Here is an 18,793-nt window from a genome sequence, read left to right as displayed (position 1 = left end):
GTTAGGAAACAGTTCCAATCCGCAGCCTCCCAATCGCCATTTCGCAGGGACGGTGCTCCTCCTCACGACAGGGCTGCTGTGTCATTTAATGGTTCAACAAAGGCCCGAAAGCTTCAGGAAGGCACACGCAGTTTGCCCACCATTTGGTGTATCTTCCCATCACTCGCATCAATTGCTGGTAATTATTTCAATAGCCGACGTGTTTCAAGGCAAAGGTGCCTCTTCTTCTGGGCTGTTTTCACACAAATGCAACAAGACTCGTTCTGACATTATTTTCGGTACTTTTATTTGCTTTATTGCCCTCTAGTGGGCTTGGCTTGATGCTAGTATTTCATTAAAGCATTATGGGACATATAGTCCCCAAAACGAGTAACAGTCTTTCCCTCAGTGGGTATGTATGCATTTTATGTCCATTTGAATTTTTTATTCCTTATAGCAAGGTCCAGGGCCTCGGCGAGTGTAATTAACTGCTTGGCTCACCGCACTGCATCAGGTTAGGAAACAGTTCCAATCCGCAGCCTCCCAATCGCCATTTCGCAGGGACGATGCTCCTCCTCACGACAGGGCTGCAGTGTCATTTAATGGTTCAACAAAGGCCCGAAAGCTTCAGGAAGGCACACGCAGTTTGCCCACCATTTGTTGTATCTTCCCATCACTCGCACCAATTGCTGGTAATTATTTCAATAGCTGACGCGTTTCAAGGCAAAGGTGCCTCTTCTTCTGGGCTGTTTTCACACAAATGCAACAAGACTCGTTCTGACATCATTTTTGTTGCTTTTATTTGCTTGATTGCCCTCTAGTGGGCTTGGCTTGATGCTAGTATTTCATTAAAGCATTATGGGACATATAATCCCCAAAACGAGTAACAGTGTTTCCCTCAGTGGGTATGTATGCATTTTATGTCCATTTGATTTTTTTAATCCTTATAGTAAGGTCCAGGGCCTCGGGCTAGTGTAATTAACTGCTTGGCTCACCGCACTGCATCAGGTTAGGAAACAGTTCCAATCCGCAGCCTCCCAATCGCCATTTTGCAGAGACGGTGCTCCTCACGACAGGGCTGCCGTGTCATTTAAGGGTACAACAAAGGCCCGAAAGCTTCAGGAAGGCACACGCAGTTTGCCCACCATTTGGTGTATCTTCCCATCACTCGCATCAGTTGCAGGTAATTATTTCAATAGCCAACGCGTTTCAAGGCAAAGGTGCCTCTTCTTCTGGGCTGTTTTCACAAAAATGCAACAAGACTAGTTCTGACATTATTTTCGGTGCTTTTATTTGCTTGATTGCCCTCTAGTGGCCTTGGCTTGATGCTAGTGTTTCATTAAAGCATTATGGGACATATAGTCCCCAAAACGAGTAACAGTCTTTCCCTCAGTGGGTATGTATGCATTTTATGTCCATTTGAAATTTTTTAATCCTTATAGTAAGGTCCAGGGCCTCGGGCGAGTGTAATTAACTGCTTGGCTCACCGCACTGCATCAGGTTAGGAAACTGTTCCAATCCGCAGCCTCAAATCGCCATTTCGCATGGACGGTGCTCCTCCTCACGACAGGGCTGCCATGTCATTTAATGGTTCAACAAAGGCCCGAAAGCTTCAGGAAGGCACACGCAGTTTGCCCACCATTTGGTGTATCTTCCCATCACTTGCACCAATTGCTGTTAATTATTTCAATAGCCGACGCGTTTCAAGGCAAAGGTGCCTCTTCTTCTGGGCTGTTTTCACACAAATGCAACAAGACTCGTTCTGACATTATTTTCGGTGCTTTTATTTGCTTGATTGCCCTCTAGTGGGCTTGGCTTGATGCTAGTATTTCATTAAAGCATTATGGGACATATAATTTCAAAACGAGTAACAGTCTTTCCCTCAGTGGGTATGTATGCATTTTATGTCCATTTGATTTTTTTAATCCTTATAGTAAGGTCCAGGGCCTCGGGCGAGTGTAATTAACTGCTTGGCTCACCGCACTGCATCAGGTTAGGAAACAGTTCCAATCCGCAGCCTCCCAATCGCCATTTCGCAGGGACGGTGCTCCTCCTCACGACAGGGCTGCTGTGTCATTTAATGGTTCAACAAAGGCCCGAAAGCTTCAGGAAGGCACACGCAGTTTGCCCACCATTTGGTGTATCTTCCCATCACTCGCATCAATTGCTGGTAATTATTTCAATAGCCGACGTGTTTCAAGGCAAAGGTGCCTCTTCTTCTGGGCTGTTTTCACACAAATGCAACAAGACTCGTTCTGACATTATTTTCGGTACTTTATTTGCTTTATTGCCCTCTAGTGGGCTTGGCTTGATGCTAGTATTTCATTAAAGCATTATGGGACATATAGTCCCCAAAATGAGTAACAGTCTTTCCCTCAGTGGGTATGTATGCATTTTATGTCCATTTGAATTTTTTATTCCTTATAGCAAGGTCCAGGGCCTCGGCGAGTGTAATTAACTGCTTGGCTCACCGCACTGCATCAGGTTAGGAAACAGTTCCAATCCGCAGCCTCCCAATCGCCATTTTGCAGTGACGGTGCTCCTCACGACAGGGCTGCCGTGTCATTAAAGGGTACAACAAAGGCCCGAAAGCTTCAGGAAGGCACACGCAGTTTGCCCACCATTTGGTGTATCTTCCCATCACTCGCATCAGTTGCAGGTAATTATTTCAATAGCCAACGCGTTTCAAGGCAAAGGTGCCTCTTCTTCTGGGCTGTTTTCACACAAATGCAACAAGACTAGTTCTGACATTATTTTCGGTGCTTTTATTTGCTTGATTGCCCTCTAGTGGGCTTGGCTTGATGCTAGTGTTTCATTAAAGCATTATGGGACATATAGTCCCCAAAACGAGTAACAGTCTTTCCCTCAGTGGGTATGTATGCATTTTATGTCCATTTGACATTTTTTAATCCTTATAGTAAGGTCCAGGGCCTCGGGCGAGTGTAATTAACTGCTTGGCTCACCGCACTGCATCAGGTTAGGAAACAGTTCCAATCCGCAGCCTCCCAATCGCCATTTCGCATGGACGGTGCTCCTCCTCACGACAGGGCTGCCGTGTCATTTAATGGTTCAACAAATGCCCGAAAGCTTCAGGAAGGCACACGCAGTTTGCCCACCATTTGGTGTATCTTCCCAACACTTGCACCAATTGCTGGTAAATATTTCAATAGCCGACGCGTTTCAAGGCAAAGGTGCCTCTTCTTCTGGGCTGTTTTCACACATATGCAACAAGACTCGTTCTGACATTATTTTCGGTGCTTTTATTTGCTTGATTGCCCTCTAGTGGGCTTGGCTTGATGCTAGTATTTCATTAAAGCATTATGGGACATATAATCCCCAAAACGAGTAACAGTCTTTCCCTCAGTGGGTATGTATGCATTTTATGTCCATTTGATTTTTTTAATCCTTATAGTAAGGTCCAGGGCCTCGGGCGAGTGTAATTAACTGCTTGGCTCACCGCACTGCATCAGGTTAGGAAACAGTTCCAATCCGCAGCCTCCCAATCGCCATTTCGCAGGGACGGTGCTCCTCCTCTCGACAGGGCTGCCGTGTCATTTAATGGTTCAACAAAGGCCCAAAAGCTTCAGGAAGGCACACGCAGTTTGCCCACCATTTGGTGTATCTTCCCATCACTCGCATCAATTGCTGGTAATTATTTCAATAGCCGACGTGTTTCAAGGCAAAGGTGCCTCTTCTTCTGGGCTGTTTTCACACAAATGCAACAAGACTCGTTCTGACATCATTTTTGTTGCTTTTATTTGCTTGATTGCCCTCTAGTGGGCTTGGCTTGATGCTAGTATTTCATTAAAGCATTATGGGACATATAATCCGCAAAACGAGTAACAGTCTTTCCCTCAGTGGGTATGTATGCATGTTATGTCCATTTGATTTTTTTAATCCTTATAGTAAGGTCCAGGGCCTCGGGCGAGTGTAATTAACTGCTTGGCTCACCGCACTGCATCAGGTTAGGAAACAGTTCCAATCCGCAGCCTCCCAATCGCCATTTTTCAGAGACGGTGCTCCTCCTCACGACAGGGCTGCCGTGTCATTTAATGGTTCAACAAAGGCCCGAAAGCTTCAGGAAGGCACACGCAGTTTGCCCACCATTTGTTGTATCTTCCCATCACTCGCACCAATTGCTGGTAATTATTTCAATAGCTGACGCGTTTCAAGGCAAAGGTGCCTCTTCTTCTGGGCTGTTTTCACACAAATGCAACAAGACTAGTTCTGACATTATTTTCGGTGCTTTTATTTGCTTGATTGCCCTCTAGTGGGCTTGGCTTGATGCTAGTGTTTCATTAAAGCATTATGGGACATATAGTCCCCAAAACGAGTAACAGTCTTTCCCTCAGTGGGTATGTATGCATTTTATGTCCATTTGACATTTTTTAATCCTTATAGTAAGGTCCAGGGCCTCGGGCGAGTGTAATTAACTGCTTGGCTCACCGCACTGCATCAGGTTAGGAAACAGTTCCAATCCGCAGCCTCCCAATCGCCATTTCGCATGGACGGTGCTCCTCCTCACGACAGGGCTGCCGTGTCATTTAATGGTTCAACAAATGCCCGAAAGCTTCAGGAAGGCACACGCAGTTTGCCCACCATTTGGTGTATCTTCCCAACACTTGCACCAATTGCTGGTAAATATTTCAATAGCCGACGCGTTTCAAGGCAAAGGTGCCTCTTCTTCTGGGCTGTTTTCACACATATGCAACAAGACTCGTTCTGACATTATTTTCGGTGCTTTTATTTGCTTGATTGCCCTCTAGTGGGCTTGGCTTGATGCTAGTATTTCATTAAAGCATTATGGGACATATAATCCCCAAAACGAGTAACAGTCTTTCCCTCAGTGGGTATGTATGCATTTTATGTCCATTTGATTTTTTTAATCCTTATAGTAAGGTCCAGGGCCTCGGGCGAGTGTAATTAACTGCTTGGCTCACCGCACTGCATCAGGTTAGGAAACAGTTCCAATCCGCAGCCTCCCAATCGCCATTTCGCAGGGACGGTGCTCCTCCTCTCGACAGGGCTGCCGTGTCATTTAATGGTTCAACAAAGGCCCAAAAGCTTCAGGAAGGCACACGCAGTTTGCCCACCATTTGGTGTATCTTCCCATCACTCGCATCAATTGCTGGTAATTATTTCAATAGCCGACGTGTTTCAAGGCAAAGGTGCCTCTTCTTCTGGGCTGTTTTCACACAAATGCAACAAGACTCGTTCTGACATCATTTTTGTTGCTTTTATTTGCTTGATTGCCCTCTAGTGGGCTTGGCTTGATGCTAGTATTTCATTAAAGCATTATGGGACATATAATCCGCAAAACGAGTAACAGTCTTTCCCTCAGTGGGTATGTATGCATGTTATGTCCATTTGATTTTTTTAATCCTTATAGTAAGGTCCAGGGCCTCGGGCGAGTGTAATTAACTGCTTGGCTCACCGCACTGCATCAGGTTAGGAAACAGTTCCAATCCGCAGCCTCCCAATCGCCATTTTTCAGAGACGGTGCTCCTCCTCACGACAGGGCTGCCGTGTCATTTAATGGTTCAACAAAGGCCCGAAAGCTTCAGGAAGGCACACGCAGTTTGCCCACCATTTGTTGTATCTTCCCATCACTCGCACCAATTGCTGGTAATTATTTCAATAGCTGACGCGTTTCAAGGCAAAGGTGCCTCTTCTTCTGGGCTGTTTTCACACAAATGCAACAAGACTCGTTCTGACATCATTTTTGTTGCTTTCATTTGCTTGATTGCCCTCTAGTGGGCTTGGCTTGATGCTAGTATTTCATTAAAGCATTGTGGGACATATAATCCCCAAAACGAGTAACAGTCTTTCCCTCAGTGGGTATGTATGCATTTTATGTCCATTTGATTTTTTTAATCCTTATAGTAAGGTCAAGGGCCTCGGGCTAGTGTAATTAACTGCTTGGCTCACCGCACTGCATCAGGTTAGGAAACAGTTCCAATCCGCAGCCTCCCAATCGCCATTTTGCAGAGACGGTGCTCCTCACGACAGGGCTGCCATGTCATTTAAGGGTTCAACAAAGGCCCGAAAGCTTCAGGAAGGCACACGCAGTTTGCCCACCATTTGGTGTATCTTCCCATCACTCGCACCAAATGCTGGAAATTATTTCAATAGCCGACGCGTTTCAAGGCAAAGGTGCCTCTTCTTCTGGGCTGTTTTCACACAAATGCAACAAGACTCGTTCTGACATTATTTTCGGTGCTTTTATTTGCTTTAAAGCCCTCTAGTGGGCTTGGCTTGATGCTAGTGTTTCATTAAAGCATTATGGGACATATAGTCCCCAAAACGAGTAACAGTCTTTCCCTCAGTGGGTATGTATGCATTTTATGTCCATTTGAAATTTTTTAATCCTTATAGTAAGGTCCAGGGCCTTGGGCGAGTGTAATTAACTGCTTGGCTCATCGCACTGCATCAGGTTAGGAAACAGTTCCAATCCGCAGCCTCCCATTCGCCATTTCGCAGGGACGGTGCTCCTCCTCACGACAGGGCTGCCGTGTCATTTAATGGTTCAACAAAGGCCCGAAAGCTTCAGGAAGGCACACGCAGTTTGCCCATCATTTGGTGTATCTTCCCATCACTCGCACCAATTGCTGGTAATTATTTCAATAGCCGACGCGTTTCAAGGCAAAGGTGCCTCTTCTTCTGGGCTGTTTTCACACAAATGCAACAAGACTCGTTCTGACATTATTTTCGTTGCTTTTATTTGCTTGATTGCCCTCTAGTGGGCTTGGCTTGATGCTAGTATTTCATTAAAGCATTATGGGACATATAGTCCCCAAAACGAGTAACAGTCTTTCCCTCAGTGGGTATGTATGCATTTTATGTCCATTTGATTTTTTTAATCCTTATAGTAAGGTCCAGGGCCTCGGGCGAGTGTAATTAACTGCTTGGCTCACCGCACTGCATCAGGTTAGGAAACAGTTCCAATCCGCAGCCTCCCAATCGCCATTTCGCAGGGACGGTGCTCCTCCTCACGACAGGGCTGCCGTGTCATTTAATGGATCAACAAAGACCCGAAAGCTTCAGGAAGGCACACGCAGTTTGCCCACCATTTGTTGTATCTTCCCATCACTCGCACCAATTGCGGGTAATTATTTCAATAGCCGACGCGTTTCAAGGCAAAGGTGCCTCTTCTTCTGGGCTGTTTTCACACAAATGCAACAAGACTCGTTGTGACATTATTTTTGTTGCTTTTATTTGCTTGATTGCCCTCTAGTGGGCTTGGCTTGATGCTAGTTTTTCATTAAAGCATTATGGGACATATAGTCCCCAAAACGAGTAACAGTCTTTCCCTCAGTGGGTATGTATGCATTTTATGTCCATTTGAATTTTTTTAATCCTTATAGTAAGATCCAGGGCCTCGGGCGAGTGTAATTAACTGCTTGGCTCACCGCACTGCATCAGGTTAGGAAACAGTTCCAATCCGCAGCCTCCCAATCGCCATTTCGCAGGGACGGTGATCCTCCTCACGACAGGGCTGCCGTGTCTTTTAATGGTTCAACAAAGGCCTGAAAGCTTCAGGAAGGCACACGCAGTTTGCCCACCATTTGTTGTATCTTCCCATCACTCGCACCAATTGCTGGTAATTATTTCAATAGCTGACGCGTTTCAAGGCAAAGGTGCCTCTTCTTCTGGGCTGTTTTCACACAAATGCAACAAGACTGGTTCTGACATCATTTTTGTTGCTTTCATTTGCTTGATTGCCCTCTAGTGGGCTTGGCTTGATGCTAGTATTTCATTAAAGCATTGTGGGACATATAATCCCCAAAACGAGTAACAGTCTTTCCCTCAGTGGGGATGTATGCATTTTATGTCCATTTGATTTTTTTAATCCTTATAGTAAGGTCCAGGGCCTCTGGCTTGTGTAATTAACTGCTTGGCTCACCGCACTGCATCAGGTTAGGAAACAGTTCCAATCCGCAGCCTCCCAATCGCCATTTTGCAGAGACGGTGCTCCTCACGACAGGGCTGCCATGTCATTTAAGGGTTCAACAAAGGCCCGAAAGCTTCAGGAAGGCACACGCAGTTTGCCCACCATTTGGTGTATCTTCCCATCACTCGCATCAATTGCAGGTTATTATTTCAATAGCCAACGCGTTTCAAGGCAAAGGTGCCTCTTCTTCTGGGCTGTTTTCACAAAAATGCAACAAGACTCGTTCTGACATAATTTTCGGTGCTTTTATTTGCTTGATTGCCCTCTAGTGGGCTTGGCTTGATGCTAGTGTTTCATTAAAGCATTATGGGACATATAGTCCCCAAAACGAGTAACAGTCTTTCCCTCAGTGGGTATGTATGCATTTTATGTCCATTTGAAATTTTTTAATCCTTATAGTAAGGTCCAGGGCCTCGGGCGAGTGTAATTAACTGCTTGGCTCACCGCACTGCATCAGGTTAGGAAACTGTTCCAATCCGCAGCCTCCCAATCGCCATTTCGCATGGACGGTGCTCCTCCTCACGACAGGGCTGCCGTGTCATTTAATGGTTCAACAAAGGCCCGAAAGCTTCAGGAAGGCACACGCAGTTTGCCCACCATTTGGTGTATCTTCCCATCACTTGCACCAATTGCTGGTAATTATTTCAATAGCCGACGCGTTTCAAGGCAAAGGTGCCTCTTCTTCTGGGCTGTTTTCACACAAATGCAACAAGACTCGTTCTGACATTATTTTCAGTGCTTTTATTTGCTTGATTGCCCTCTAGTGGGCTTGGCTTGATGCTAGTATTTCATTAAAGCATTATGGGACATATAATTTCAAAACGAGTAACAGTCTTTCCCTTAGTGGGTATGTATGCATTTTATGTCCATTTGATTTTTTTAATCCTTATAGTAAGGTCCAGGGCCTCGGGCGAGTGTAATTAACTGCTTGGCTCACTGCACTGCATCAGGTTAGGAAACAGTTCCAATCCGCAGCCTCCCAATCGCCATTTCGCAGGGACGGTGCTCCTCCTCACGACAGGGCTGCTGTGTCATTTAATGGTTCAACAAAGGCCCGAAAGCTTCAGGAAGGCACACGCAGTTTGCCCACCATTTGGTGTATCTTCCCATCACTCCCATCAATTGCTGGTAATTATTTCAATAGCCGACGTGTTTCAAGGCAAAGGTGCCTCTTCTTCTGGGCTGTTTTCACACAAATGCAACAAGACTCGTTCTGACATTATTTTCGGTACTTTTATTTGCTTTATTGCCCTCTAGTGGGCTTGGCTTGATGCTAGTATTTCATTAAAGCATTATGGGACATATAGTCCCCAAAACGAGTAACAGTCTTTCCCTCAGTGGGTATGTATGCATTTTATGTCCATTTGAATTTGTTATTCCTTATAGCAAGGTCCAGGGCCTCGGCGAGTGTAATTAACTGCTTGGCTCACCGCACTGCATCAGGTTAGGAAACAGTTCCAATCCGCAGCCTCCCAATCGCCATTTCGCAGGGACGGTGCTCCTCCTCACGACAGGGCTGCAGTGTCATTTAATGGTTCAACAAAGGCCCGAAAGCTTCAGGAAGGCACACGCAGTTTGCCCACCATTTGTTGTATCTTCCCATCACTCGCACCAATTGCTGGTAATTATTTCAATAGCTGACGCGTTTCAAGGCAAAGGTGCCTCTTCTTCTGGGCTGTTTTCACACAAATGCAACAAGACTCGTTCTGACATCATTTTTGTTGCTTTTATTTGCTTGATTGCCCTCTAGTGGGCTTGGCTTGATGCTAGTATTTCCTTAAAGCATTATGGGACATATAATCCCCAAAACGAGTAACAGTGTTTCCCTCAGTGGGTATGTATGCATTTTATGTCCATTTGATTTTTTCAATCCTTATAGTAAGGTCCAGGGCCTCGGGCTAGATTAATTAACTGCTTGGCTCACCGCACTGCATCAGGTTAGGAAACAGTTCCAATCCGCAGCCTCCCAATCGCCATTTTGCAGAGACGGTGCTCCTCACGACAGGGCTGCCGTGTCATTTAAGGGTACAACAAAGGCCCGAAAGCTTCAGGATGGCACACGCAGTTTGCCCACCATTTGGTGTATCTTCCCATCACTCGCATCAGTTGCAGGTAATTATTTCAATAGCCAACGCGTTTCAAGGCAAAGGTGCCTCTTCTTCTGGGCTGTTTTCACAAAAATGCAACAAGACTAGGTCTGACATTATTTTCGGTGCTTTTATTTGCTTGATTGCCCTCTAGTGGGCTTGGCTTGATGCTAGTGTTTCATTAAAGCATTATGGGACATATAGTCCCCAAAACGAGTAACAGTCTTTCCCTCAGTGGGTATGTATGCATTTTATGTCCATTTGAAATTTTTTAATCCTTATAGTAAGGTCCAGGGCCTCGGGCGAGTGTAATTAACTGCTTGGCTCACCGCACTGCATCAGGTTAGGAAACTGTTCCAATCCGCAGCCTCCCAATCGCCATTTCGCATGGACGGTGCTCCTCCTCACGACAGGGCTGCCGTGTCATTTAATGGTTCAACAAAGGCCCGAAAGCTTCAGGAAGGCACACGCAGTTTGCCCACCATTTGGTGTATCTTCCCATCACTTGCACCAATTGCTGGTAATTATTTCAATAGCCGACGCGTTTCAAGGCAAAGGTGCCTCTTCTTCTGGGCTGTTTTCACACAAATGCAACAAGACTCGTTCTGACATTATTTTCGGTGCTTTTATTTGCTTGATTGCCCTCTAGTGGGCTTGGCTTGATGCTAGTATTTCATTAAAGCATTATGGGACATATAATTTCAAAACGAGTAACAGTCTTTCCCTCAGTGGGTATGTATGCATTTTATGTCCATTTGATTTTTTTAATCCTTATAGTAAGGTCCAGGGCCTCGGGCGAGTGTAATTAACTGCTTGGCTCACTGCACTGCATCAGGTTAGGAAACAGTTCCAATCCGCAGCCTCCCAATCGCCATTTCGCAGGGACGGTGCTCCTCCTCACGACAGGGCTGCTGTGTCATTTAATGGTTCAACAAAGGCCCGAAAGCTTCAGGAAGGCACACGCAGTTTGCCCACCATTTGGTGTATCTTCCCATCACTTGCACCAATTGCTGGTAATTATTTCAATAGCCAACGCGTTTCAAGGCAAAGGTGCCTCTTCTTCTGGGCTGTTTTCACACAAATGCAACAAGACTCGTTCTGACATTATTTTCGGTACTTTTATTTGCTTTATTGCCCTCTAGTGGGCTTGGCTTGATGCTAGTATTTCATTAAAGCATTATGGGACATATAGTCCCCAAAACGAGTAACAGTCTTTCCCTCAGTGGGTATGTATGCATTTTATGTCCATTTGAATTTTGTATTCCTTATAGCAAGGTCCAGGGCCTCGGCGAGTGTAATTAACTGCTTGGCTCACCGCACTGCATCAGGTTAGGAAACAGTTCCAATCCGCAGCCTCCCAATCGCCATTTCGCAGGGACGGTGCTCCTCCTCACGACAGGGCTGCAGTGTCATTTAATGGTTCAACAAAGGCCCGAAAGCTTCAGGAAGGCACACGCAGTTTGCCCACTATTTGGTGTATCTTCCCATCACTTGCACCAATTGCTGGTAATTATTTCAATAGCCGACGCGTTTCAAGGCAAAGGTGCCTCTTCTTCTGGGCTGTTTTCACACAAATGCAACAAGACTCGTTCTGACATTATTTTCGGTGCTTTTATTTGCTTGATTGCCCTCTAGTGGGCTTGGCTTGATGCTAGTATTTCATTAAAGCATTATGGGACATATAATTTCAAAACGAGTAACAGTCTTTCCCTCAGTGGGTATGTATGCATTTTATGTCCATTTGATTTTTTTAATCCTTATAGTAAGGTCCAGGGCCTCGGGCGAGTGTAATTAACTGCTTGGCTCACCGCACTGCATCAGGTTAGGAAACAGTTCCAATCCGCAGCCTCCCAATCGCCATTTCGCAGGGACGGTGCTCCTCCTCACGACAGGGCTGCTGTGTCATTTAATGGTTCAACAAAGGCCCGAAAGCTTCAGGAAGGCACACGCAGTTTGCCCACCATTTGGTGTATCTTCCCATCACTCGCATCAATTGCTGGTAATTATTTCAATAGCCGACGTGTTTCAAGGCAAAGGTGCCTCTTCTTCTGGGCTGTTTTCACACAAATGCAACAAGACTCATTCTGACATTATTTTCGGTACTTTTATTTGCTTTATTGCCCTCTAGTGGGCTTGGCTTGATGCTAGTATTTCATTAAAGCATTATGGGACATATAGTCCCCAAAACGAGTAACAGTCTTTCCCTCAGTGGGTATGTATGCATTTTATGTCCATTTGAATTTTTTATTCCTTATAGCAAGGTCCAGGGCCTCGGCGAGTGTAATTAACTGCTTGGCTCACCGCACTGCATCAGGTTAGGAAACAGTTCCAATCCGCAGCCTCCCAATCGCCATTTCGCAGGGACGGTGCTCCTCCTCACGACAGGGCTGCAGTGTCATTTAATGGTTCAACAAAGGCCCGAAAGCTTCAGGAAGGCACACGCAGTTTGCCCACCATTTGTTGTATCTTCCCATCACTCGCACCAATTGTTGGTAATTATTTCAATAGCTGACGCGTTTCAAGGCAAAGGTGCCTCTTCTTCTGGGCTGTTTTCACACAAATGCAACAAGACTCGTTCTGACATCATTTTTGTTGCTTTTATTTGCTTGATTGCCCTCTAGTGGGCTTGGCTTGATGCTAGTATTTCCTTAAAGCATTATGGGACATATAATCCCCAAAACGAGTAACAGTGTTTCCCTCAGTGGGTATGTATGCATTTTATGTCCATTTGATTTTTTTAATCCTTATAGTAAGGTCCAGGGCCTCGGGCTAGTTTAATTAACTGCTTGGCTCACCGCACTGCATCAGGTTAGGAAACAGTTCCAATCCGCAGCCTCCCAATCGCCATTTTGCAGTGACGGTGCTCCTCACGACAGGGCTGCCGTGTCATTTAAGGGTACAACAAAGGCCCGAAAACTTCAGGAAGGCACACGCAGTTTGCCCACCATTTGGTGTATCTTCCCATCACTCGCATCAGTTGCAGGTAATTATTTCAATAGCCAACGCGTTTCAAGGCAAAGGTGCCTCTTCTTCTGGGCTGTTTTCACAAAAATGCAACAAGACTAGTTCTGACATTATTTTCGGTGCTTTTATTTGCTTGATTGCCCTCTAGTGGGCTTGGCTTGATACTAGTGTTTCATTAAAGCATTATGGGACATATAGTCCCCAAAACGAGTAACAGTCTTTCCCTCAGTGGGTATGTATGCATTTTATGTCCATTTGACATTTTTTAATCCTTATAGTAAGGTCCAGGGCCTCGGGCGAGTGTAATTAACTGCTTGGCTCACCGCACTGCATCAGGTTAGGAAACAGTTCCAATCCGCAGCCTCCCAATCGCCATTTCGCATGGACGGTGCTCCTCCTCACGACAGGGCTGCCGTGTCATTTAATGGTTCAACAAATGCCCGAAAGCTTCAGGAAGGCACACGCAGTTTGCCCACCATTTGGTGTATCTTCCCAACACTTGCACCTATTGCTGGTAAATATTTCAATAGCCGACGCGTTTCAAGGCAAAGGTGCCTCTTCTTCTGGGCTGTTTTCACACATATGCAACAAGACTCGTTCTGACATTATTTTCGGTGCTTTTATTTGCTTGATTGCCCTCTAGTGGGCTTGGCTTGATGCTAGTATTTCATTAAAGCATTATGGGACATATAATCCCCAAAACGAGTAACAGTCTTTCCCTCAGTGGGTATGTATGCATTTTATGTCCATTTGATTTTTTTAATCCTTATAGTAAGGTCCAGGGCCTCGGGCGAGTGTAATTAACTGCTTGGCTCACCGCACTGCATCAGGTTAGGAAACAGTTCCAATCCGCAGCCTCCCAATCGCCATTTCGCAGGGACGGTGCTCCTCCTCTCGACAGGGCTGCCGTGTCATTTAATGGTTCAACAAAGGCCCAAAAGCTTCAGGAAGGCACACGCAGTTTGCCCACCATTTGGTGTATCTTCCCATCACTCGCATCAATTGCTGGTAATTATTTCAATAGCCGACGTGTTTCAAGGCAAAGGTGCCTCTTCTTCTGGGCTGTTTTCACACAAATGCAACAAGACTCGTTCTGACATCATTTTTGTTGCTTTTATTTGCTTGATTGCCCTCTAGTGGGCTTGGCTTGATGCTAGTATTTCATTAAAGCATTATGGGACATATAATCCGCAAAACGAGTAACAGTCTTTCCCTCAGTGGGTATGTATGCATGTTATGTCCATTTGATTTTTTTAATCCTTATATAAGGTCCAGGGCCTCGGGCGAGTGTAATTAACTGCTTGGCTCACCGCACTGCATCAGGTTAGGAAACAGTTCCAATCCGCAGCCTCCCAATCGCCATTTTTCAGAGACGGTGCTCCTCCTCACGACAGGGCTGCTGTGTCATTTAATGGTTCAACAAAGGCCCGAAAGCTTCAGGAAGGCACACGCAGTTTGCCCACCATTTGTTGTATCTTCCCATCACTCGCACCAATTGCTGGTAATTATTTCAATAGCTGACGCGTTTCAAGGCAAAGGTGCCTCTTCTTCTGGGCTGTTTTCACACAAATGCAACAAGACTCGTTCTGACATCATTTTTGTTGCTTTCATTTGCTTGATTGCCCTCTAGTGGGCTTGGCTTGATGCTAGTATTTCATTAAAGCATTGTGGGACATATAATCCCCAAAACGAGTAACAGTCTTTCCCTCAGTGGGTATGTATGCATTTTATGTCCATTTGATTTTTTTAATCCTTATAGTAAGGTCAAGGGCCTCGGGCTAGTGTAATTAACTGCTTGGCTCACCGCACTGCATCAGGTTAGGAAACAGTTCCAATCCGCAGCCTCCCAATCGCCATTTTGCAGAGACGGTGCTCCTCACGACAGGGCTGCCGTGTCATTTAAGGGTTCAACAAAGGCCCGAAAGCTTCAGGAAGGCACACGCAGTTTGCCCACCATTTGGTGTATCTTCCCATCACTCGCACCAAATGCTGGAAATTATTTCAATAGCCGACGCGTTTCAAGGCAAAGGTGCCTCTTCTTCTGGGCTGTTTTCACACAAATGCAACAAGACTCGTTCTGACATTATTTTCGGTGCTTTTATTTGCTTTAAAGCCCTCTAGTGGGCTTGGCTTGATGCTAGTGTTTCATTAAAGCATTATGGGACATATAGTCCCCAAAACGAGTAACAGTCTTTCCCTCAGTGGGTATGTATGCATTTTATGTCCATTTGAAATTTTTTAATCCTTATAGTAAGGTCCAGGGCCTTGGGCGAGTGTAATTAACTGCTTGGCTCATCGCACTGCATCAGGTTAGGAAACAGTTCCAATCCGCAGCCTCCCATTCGCCATTTCGCAGGGACGGTGCTCCTCCTCACGACAGGGCTGCCGTGTCATTTAATGGTTCAACAAAGGCCCGAAAGCTTCAGGAAGGCACACGCAGTTTGCCCATCATTTGGTGTATCTTCCCATCACTCGCACCAATTGCTGGTAATTATTTCAATAGCCGACGCGTTTCAAGGCAAAGGTGCCTCTTCTTCTGGGCTGTTTTCACACAAATGCAACAAGACTCGTTCTGACATTATTTTCGTTGCTTTTATTTGCTTGATTGCCCTCTAGTGGGCTTGGCTTGATGCTAGTATTTCATTAAAGCATTATGGGACATATAGTCCCCAAAACGAGTAACAGTCTTTCCCTCAGTGGGTATGTATGCATTTTATGTCCATTTGATTTTTTTAATCCTTATAGTAAGGTCCAGGGCCTCGGGCGAGTGTAATTAACTGCTTGGCTCACCGCACTGCATCAGGTTAGGAAACAGTTCCAATCCGCAGCGTCCCAATCGCCATTTCGCAGGGACGGTGCTCCTCCTCACGACAGGGCTGCCGTGTCATTTAATGGATCAACAAAGACCCGAAAGCTTCAGGAAGGCACACGCAGTTTGCCCACCATTTGTTGTATCTTCCCATCACTCGCACCAATTGCGGGTAATTATTTCAATAGCCGACGCGTTTCAAGGCAAAGGTGCCTCTTCTTCTGGGCTGTTTTCACACAAATGCAACAAGACTCGTTGTGACATTATTTTTGTTGCTTTTATTTGCTTGATTGCCCTCTAGTGGGCTTGGCTTGATGCTAGTATTTCATTAAAGCATTATGGGACATATAGTCCCCAAAACGAGTAACAGTCTTTCCCTCAGTGGGTATGTATGCATTTTATGTCCATTTGAATTTTTTAATCCTTATAGTAAGGTCCAGGGCCTCGGGCGAGTGTAATTAACTGCTTGGCTCACCGCACTGCATCAGGTTAGGAAACAGTTCCCATCCGCAGCCTCCCAATCGCCATTTCGCATGGACGGTGCTCCTCCTCACGACAGGGCTGCCGTGTCATTTAATGGTTCAACAAAGGCCCGAAAGCTTCAGGAAGGCACACGCAGTTTGCCCACCATTTGGTGTATCTTCCCATCACTTGCACCAATTGCTGGTAATTATTTCAATAGCCAACGCGTTTCAAGGCAAAGGTGCCTCTTCTTCTGGGCTGTTTTCACACAAATGCAACAAGACTCGTTCTGACATTATTTTCGGTGCTTTTATTTGCTTGATTGCCCTCTAGTGGGCTTGGCTTGATGCTAGTATTTCATTAAAGCATTATGGGACATATAATCCCCAAAACGAGTAACAGTCTTTCCCTCAGTGGGTATGTATGCATTTTATGTCCATTTGATTTTTTTAATCCTTATAGTAAGGTCCAGGGCCTCGGGCGAGTGTAATTAACTGCTTGGCTCACCGCACTGCATCAGGTTAGGAAACAGTTCCAATCCGCAGCCTCCCAATCGCCATTTCGCAGGGACGGTGCTCCTCCTCACGACAGGGCTGCCGTGTCATTTAATAGTTCAACAAAGGCCCGAAAGCTTCAGGAAGGCACACGCAGTTTGCCCACCATTTGTTGTATCTTCCCATCACTCGCACCAATTGCTGGTAATTATTTCAATAGCTGACGCGTTTCAAGGCAAAGGTGCCTCTTCTTCTGGGCTGTTTTCACACAAATGCAACAAGACTCGTTCTGACATTATTTTCGGTGCTTTTATTTGCTTGATTGCCCTTTAGTGGGCTTGGCTTGATGCTAGTATTTCATTAAAGCATTATGGGACATATAGTCTCCAAAACGAGTAACAGTCTTTCCCTCAGTGGGTATGTATGCATTTTATGTCCATTTGAATTTTTTAATCCTTATAGTAAGGTCCAGGGCCTCGGGCGAGTGTAATTAACTGCTTGGCTCACCGCACTGCATCAGGTTAGGAAACAGTTCCATTCCGCAAGCCTCCCAATCGCCATTACGCAGGGACGGTGCTCCTCCTCACGACAGGGCTGCCGTGTCATTTAATGGTTCAACAAAGGCCCGAAAGCTTCAGGAAGGCACACGCAGTTTGCCCACCATTTGTTGTATCTTCCCATCACTCGCACCACTTGCTGGTAATTATTTCAATAGCTGACGTGTTTCAAGGCAAAGGTGCCTCTTCTTCTGGGCTGTTTTCACACAAATGCAACAAGACTCGTTCTGACATCATTTTTGTTGCTTTTATTTGCTTGATTGCCCTCTAGTGGGCTTGGCTTGATGCTAGTATTTCATTAAAGCCTTATGGGACATATAATCCCCAAAATGAGTAACAGTCTTTCCCTCAGTGGGTATGTATGCATTTCATGTCCATTTGATTTTTTTAATCCTTATAGTAAGGTCCAGGGCCTCGGGCGAGTGTAATTAACTGCTTGGCTCACCGCACTGCATCAGGTTAGGAAACAGTTCCATTCCGCAGCCTCCCAATCGCCATTTTGCAGAGACGGTGCTCCTCCTCACGACAGGACTGCCGTGTCATTTAATGGTTCAACAAAGGCCCGAAAGCTTCAGGAAGGCACACGCAGTTTGCCCACCATTTGGTGTATCTTCCCATCACTCGCATCAATTGCTGGTAATTATTTCAATAGCCGACGCGTTTCAATGCAAAGGTGCCTCTTCTTCTGGGCTGTTTTCACACAAATGCAACAAGACTCGTTCTGACATTATTTTCGGTGCTTTTATTTGCTTGATTGCCCTCTAGTGGGCTTGGCTTGATGCTAGTGTTTCATTAAAGCATTATGGGACATATAGTCCCCAAAACGAGAAACAGTCTTTCCCTCAGTGGGTATGTATGCATTTTATGTCCATTTGAAATTTTTTAATCCTTATAGTAAGGTCCAGGGCCTCGGGCGAGTGTAATTAACTGTTTGGCTCATCGCACTGCATCAGGTTAGGAAACAGTTCCAATCCGCAGCCTCCCATTCGCCATTTCGCAGGGACGGTGCGCCTCCTCACGACAGGGCTGCCGTGTCATTTATTGGTTCAACAAAGGCCCGAAAGCTTCAGGAAGGCACACGCAGTTTGCCCATCATTTGGTGTATCTTCCCATCACTCGCACCAATTGCTGGTAATTATTTCAATAGCCGACGCGTTTCAAGGCAAAGGTGCCTCTTCTTCTGGGCTGTTTTCACACAAATGCAACAAGACTCGTTCTGACATTATTTTCGTTGCTTTTATTTGCTTGATTGCCCTCTAGTGGGCTTGGCTTGATGCTAGTATTTCATTAAAGCTTTATGGGACATATAGTCCCCAAAACGAGCAACAGTCTTTCCCTCAGTGGGTATGTATGCATTTTATGTCCATTTGATTTTTTTAATCCTTATAGTAAGGTCCAGGGCCTTGGGCGAGTGTAATTAACTGCTTGGCTCACCGCACTGCATCAGGTTAGGAAACAGTTCCAATCCGCAGCCTCCCAATCGCCATTTC

Source organism: Lissotriton helveticus, chromosome 2_2 (genome assembly GCF_964261635.1).
Source record: "Lissotriton helveticus chromosome 2_2, aLisHel1.1, whole genome shotgun sequence".
Classification (NCBI taxonomy): Eukaryota; Metazoa; Chordata; class Amphibia; order Caudata; family Salamandridae; genus Lissotriton; species Lissotriton helveticus.
This window is presented reverse-complemented; position numbering follows the sequence as displayed.